Source organism: Nansenia antarctica (genome assembly GCF_963989245.1).
Source record: "Nansenia antarctica genome assembly, chromosome: 1".
NCBI lineage: Eukaryota > Metazoa > Chordata > Actinopteri > Argentiniformes > Microstomatidae > Nansenia > Nansenia antarctica.
The window spans coordinates 111,471,216-111,477,215 of NC_137674.1; the positions used below are offsets into that span (position 1 = coordinate 111,471,216).

Sequence of the window (6,000 nt, forward strand, 5' to 3'; positions counted from 1 at the left end):
GCAGGATGGAGGCCGGGGTGAGTCAGCTGGATGGGGGGGGAGAGACGTACAGTTACAGTGTCTCTCTGCAGCTGCGGTGGGAAAGCTATCCTCGTAGACCTGGGGGGGGGGGGGGCTTCCACTCTGGGAGAGGAGGGAAGAGGCCGGATGGTTAATAAAGCTGTGCTGCTTCTCAGCGTGGGGGCCAGCTGACCCCTGCAGACACACTGACTCAGGCAGGCACAGCTGTGAGGAGCTAAACCACCACCACCAACCACTAACCACTAACCCCGCCCTCCCACTCTGCCTCCTTCCACTAACCCCACCCTGCCATTCTGCCTCAGCTAACCACCACCACTGCCTCCTTCCTTGGGGGGGGGTACAGTCGGAAAACTGGTGGAGTCATGGCGGCGGTAGGTAGGGTGTGGCGGGGGTGGGTAGGAGATGGTAGGTAAGGCGGGGGTGGGTAGGAGATGGTAGGTAAGGCGGGGGTGGGTAGGAGATGGTAGGTAAGGCGTGGGTGGGCAGGTAGGGTGTGGGTGGGGGTGGGTAGGAGATGGTAGGTAAGGCATGGGTAGTTAGGTAAGACGTGGGTGGGTAGGTAGGGCGTGGGTGAGCAGGTAAGACGTGGGTGGGTAGGTAGGGTGTGGGTGAGCAGGTAAGACGTGGGTGGGTAGGTAGGGCATGGGTAGGTGAGACGTGGGTGGGTAGGTAGGGTGTGGGTGAGCAGGTAAGACGTGGGTGGGTAGGTAGGGCATGGGTAGGTGAGACGTGGGTGGGTAGGTAGGGTGTGGGTGGGTAGGTAAGACGTGGGTAGGAGGGTGGAGGTGAGTAGGTAAGACGTGGGTGGGTAGGTGAGACGTGAGTGGGTACGGCATGGGTGGGTAGGTAAGATGTGGGTAGGAGGGTGGAGGTGGATGGGTACGGCGTGGGTGGGTAAGGCGTGGGTGGGTAGGAGAGCGTGGGTGGCCATCTCACCAAACATCCAAGCTCAGCATGTCAGTAGACGGCGGGGGCGGGGGCGGGGGGAGGCCTCTCTGACTCACCTGCACACAGCCCCATGAGAAACGCCACAGCCTCACAGCTTTCTTTCACACTGATACTGGCAGACCCTGCTGCCACCTCTCAAGAGGCTGGGAAAATGTACGTGTGAAAGCTGGGTGGCAAAAAATAAAGAAAATAAAAAAATAAAAAAACACAGACACTTCACACAGATCTGAAGTAGCTCTTTGTACTAATGGTGTCAAATTCCAGTGAAATTACTAGCTAGTATCTTTACTGGCACTGCCACAGTGAGTCAACCCAGCATAGAAACAGCTACAAAACACCCCCCTACCCCCCCCCCCGTTCTATCTACAGCTCTGTGGCAACTGATAACACCAGCCCTGCCAGTGGACAAAAGACACCCTTATCTGCTCAATTTCACTAAATCGGGGTTAAGTTCGTTGACTCCTCCGGTTAAATAAAGCATTGAATTGGGTTCTGAAGCGTGAGGCTGACCCACTGAACTCTGCCTTCCCCCCCTCAGGTCTGTTCTGGCAGCGGGCGGCCGACACACTGCTCTTTAACAACACGCTCAGCTCTCTCTCTCTCTCTCTCTCTCTCTCTCTCTCTCTGCTGACTCTGCCTGGAGCCCCGCGAACAGCCCTGCTGCCTGGGGAAGACCTGGGGAGACCAGAGACGCACGCACTCATGCACTAGTGTGTGTCTCTCTCTGTGTGTGTGTGTGTGTGTGTCTCTGTATGTGTGTGTGTGTCCCTGTGTGTCTGTATGTCCCTGTGTGTGTCTCTCTCTCTGTGTGTGTGTGTGTGTGTCTCTGTATGTGTGTGTGTGTGTGTGTCTGTATGTGTGTGTGTCCCTGTGCGTCTGTATGTCCCTGTGTGTGTCTGTTTCTGTGTGTGTGTGTGTGTGTGTGTGTGTGTGTGTGTGTGTGTGTGTGTGTGTGTGCGTTGTCTCTCTGTGTTTCATTTAGGCTACATGTTTACCATTTAGCAGACACTTTTATTCAAAGCGACTTACAATTACAGGAGTTAGTCTGCCTGGAGTAATTTAGGGCTAAGTGCCTTACTCAAGGGCACACTAGCTAGTGCTGGTGTTGCCAGGCGGGACTTGAACTCATGACCCTTCTGATCACCAGTCAGTCCACCTCACTACCTTGTGCAGCAGACAGAAAGGCACCATGACAGACTAGGGTGACACAGCACATCTCTCTTAAGAGGGTCCTTCCTTTGCCTCTGAAACCTTGCTAATAGTAGCAGCAAAGTTACATCGTAACACACATTAGCGAAATAGAAATGTTTTAGACTGAATACTGCTGTATATTAGGGGTGGGCATCGACGATCGATAATTGATCGATAAGGATCTTGGTCGATCACAAAATAAAACATTTGGTTGATCACAAAGATCGACCAAATGTTTTATTTTGTGATCGACCAAGATCCATATCGATCAATTATCGATCGTCGATGCCCACCCCTAGTATATATAGCCAACACACTAGGCCTTGTGGTAAGTCAGGTTGAGGAAAATTACTGAGTCGTTTTTTTCTTCTTTTCCTGACACATAATCTGTATCCTTCCTTTGTGTCCCTGGCCGCGCTGTGTTAAGACAGCTAATAATGCCCTGAGCGGGCAGGGGATGCCTTTACTAATGAGTACAGGGCCAAAGCATCCCAAACCTTTCATAAGTGCAGCAGCAGCTTACAGATCCCTGTGACAAATCACAAGCTACTTCCCTTTGGGCCTACTGCACATACTGCACTTGCAAGGGGAGGGGGAGGGGAGGGGGACAGGAGGGGAGGGGTGTGTGTGTGTGTGTGTGCCTTTTTGGGACACAGAGGGACACACTGTGCTGCTGCGCCCTGAGTAAACCTCCATCGGGACTAAAAGCTCCATGGCATCGGGCTTTAGGTGCCTTTCAAACGCTCCGTCTGTGTGAATAGGGGTGACGCACACACGGGGATTTGGGAGTGAATGAGCTATGATTATGTTGTCATGGTCCATATCATGTGACATCTTAGCGCATCCTTTTAGAACTTAATCCCCCATAATGCTTTGAAAACGGCTGATTTTATTGGACGCGCTCTTCCTTTCCGGTGTACGTTCGTTCGTGTTTTTTCTCTCCCTCTCTCTGGCTCCTCCTCTCTCTCTCTCTCTCTCTCTCTCTCTCTCTCTCTCTCTCTCTCTCTCTCTCTCTCTCTCTCTCTCTCTCTCTCTCTCTCTCTCTCTCTCTCTCTCTCTCTCTCTCTCTCTCTCTCTCTCTCTCTCTCTCTCTCTCTCTCTCTCTCTCTCTCTCTCTCTCTCTCTCTCTCTCTCTCTCTCTCTCTCTCTCTCTCTCTCTCTCTCTCTCTCTCTCTCTCTCTCCCTCTCTCTCCCTCCCTCTCCCTCTCCCTCTCCCTCTCTCCCCCCTATTCAAGTGAGTTGTGACATTGTCGTTCTCTGGTCAATGGATTGGGTAAAAACACAGAGCTCTGTGCTCTTGGAGCGTATGAGAGAGGCTAGATAGCGCGAGGGCTTTAATGGTTAGTCATCGCACCCTTGAAGGGATATGAGGAGTTACACCACAGTGTGGAAGGTCACAGCGGCCTCACTAAAGCCAAGACATGTCGAGACATAATTGTCTTATCTTACGACCCAAAGAACTGACTGACGAGGCAGAAAATGTACATGTTCCCATAACATGTACGTAATGTAAATCACACCTGTCCACCCCCGCACGCCAAACGCTTATCTTTCACTTCTATGTTAAGAGGTGACGGTGGTGATCGGGGATCATCCACGTTCTCACACACAGAGATCATGGGATAGTTTTTGCCGGTTTGAATGACTAAACTGATTCAGTCAGTCAGTCAGTCAATGAAGTGATTCAGTAGTAGGTTGGTATGACAAAGTGATTCAGGGAGTCATGCCAGTCAGTCAGTCAATGAAGTGATTCAGTAGTAGGTTGGTATGACAAAGTGATTCAGGGAGTCACGCCAGTCAGTCAATGAAGTGATTCAGTACCAGGTTGTTATGATGAACTGATTCAGGGAGTCATGCCAGTCAGTCAGTCAGTCAGTCAGTCAATAAAGTGATTCAGGGAGTCAAGTCAGTCAGTCAATAAAGTGATTCAGGGAGTCAAGTCAGTCAGTCAATAAAGTGATTCAGTAGTAGGTTGATATGACAAACTGATTTAGGGAGTCAGGTCATTCAGTCAGTCAGTCAATGAAGTGATTCAGTAGTAGGTTGGTATGATTGACTGACCTGACTTCCTGAATCAGTTTGTCAGTTAAGTGATTCAGCCGTAGGTTGGTATGATGAAAGTCAGGAAGTCAGGGTAGTCAGTCAATAAAGTGATTCAGCAGTAGGTTGGTGGTACGGTCTGTCTCAGTGAGTGAATGAACCGTCACCCCGTAACACGGTGGCAGTATGACTCACGTCCGCTTCCTGCCGAAGCCGTCCGCCGTGAGACGAGAGGAACAGAAAGCGTTGACGAGAGGAAATACTCTAAAAAAAATAAAATGAGGATGTGTTTGACGGTAAAACAACTTGACATCAAAGCAGGAAAATCAGTTCCTTCCAAGCTAAGATCTGAGCCGAAGAAGAAGACAAGAAAAGCACCCTAAAGACTTTGCTTTGTGCATTTATGATCGGCAGATTTACATTGAGGGAGAAGAGAGCTTAAATGTTAAATGGTTAAATGGACTGCACTTATATAGCGCCTTTATCCAACGCTTTACAACGGCCTCTCATTCACCCATTCACACACACATTCACACACCAATGGGGGCAAGCTACCATGCAAGGCGCCGGCCCGCTCACTGAGAGAAATTTGAGGTTCAGTGTCTTGCCCAAGTAGACTTCCACATGTGGCCAGTCGGGGCTCGAACCGCCGATCTGCCAACCTCCTGCGCCACAGCGTCCTTAGATTCGCCTCAATGTGAACCCAAAAAACGTTTTTCTTTTAAAAGGGTGATTCCCCAGGACTGCCAACACATCTTAACTGTTCCTCTCTTACAAAAGGCCCCTTCAACAAGCTGTTTCAGGTTTGTTCATCATCTCTGCAGTGATTTGTCAAGCAGTATATGTCCTCACTTACAACAGTTAATGCTCCTAATCGACATTCATAATGTCATCTAATTTATAGTTCCTCTACTTATATCTAAACATATGAAATTAATAACCATTGTGTGACTGCCAATGGCCGCTGGTCATAGCATAGATTAAGTTTTCTTACGATGACTGATGGATAGATGATTCACTGACTTAGAGAAACTCGCTTGGGGTAAAGGTGTCTGCTAAATGCCAAAAATGTAAATGTAATGTAAATGTAAATGTAAGGCTCCTTATCTTTCAGAAAGGGGGAGAGGAGAGATACAGGCCTAAAACGAGAGACAGAGACAGAGAGAGAGAGAGTGAGAGAGACAGAGAGAGAGAGACAGAGAGAGAGCGAGAGACCGCAAGAGACAGCGAGAGAGACAGCGAGAGACAGCGAGAGAGAGACAGACAGAGTGTGAGGGAGAGAGACAAAGAGAGAGACACAGAGAGAGAGACAGCGAGAGAGACAGACACCGAGAGAAAGAGAGAGAGACAGAGAGAGAGAGAGAGAGAGAGGGAGGACGGAGATGACTAAAACCCAGCTGTCTGCCATGTTCTCCACACATCCTCATTACTCAGTATTCAGACATGTCTGCTCTGAGGCTCTGAGGGGGCCGTCGGCACTGAAACCTCCTTGTTAAGCCCCAGTCCCACCCTGTGAGTTCATTGGCTGCGAGACACACAGCCCTATAGTTCCTGAAGGGCCTGGTAGCGAGTTCTCTGGTTAGCTTTTTATATCACAGTAAACTGCGGACGCTTTGGCCAAAGCCACAGACGCGTATTATTCATTGTAGCATCTGATGAGGAAAAAAAAAAGAGATGTGCCCTTTTATAGAGGCAGATTGACTTGTGGCTGTGTTATTTTGCTTCCTCTATTAATTTACTGCGTGTCTCTGGCTCAGAGAGAGGTTTTAAAGATAGAGCACTAATTGCAGAGTCACATTG

General features: G+C 49.5%; 1 protein-coding gene across 1 annotated transcript in view; it reads right to left on the minus strand.

Annotated features, from left to right (window-relative positions):
• Window positions 1-6,000, minus strand: part of tsc22d2 (TSC22 domain family 2) — a gene marked incomplete at both ends in the record, with an annotated part of 35,730 nt that overhangs the window by 20,744 nt on the left and 8,986 nt on the right. The window lies entirely within an intron of this gene.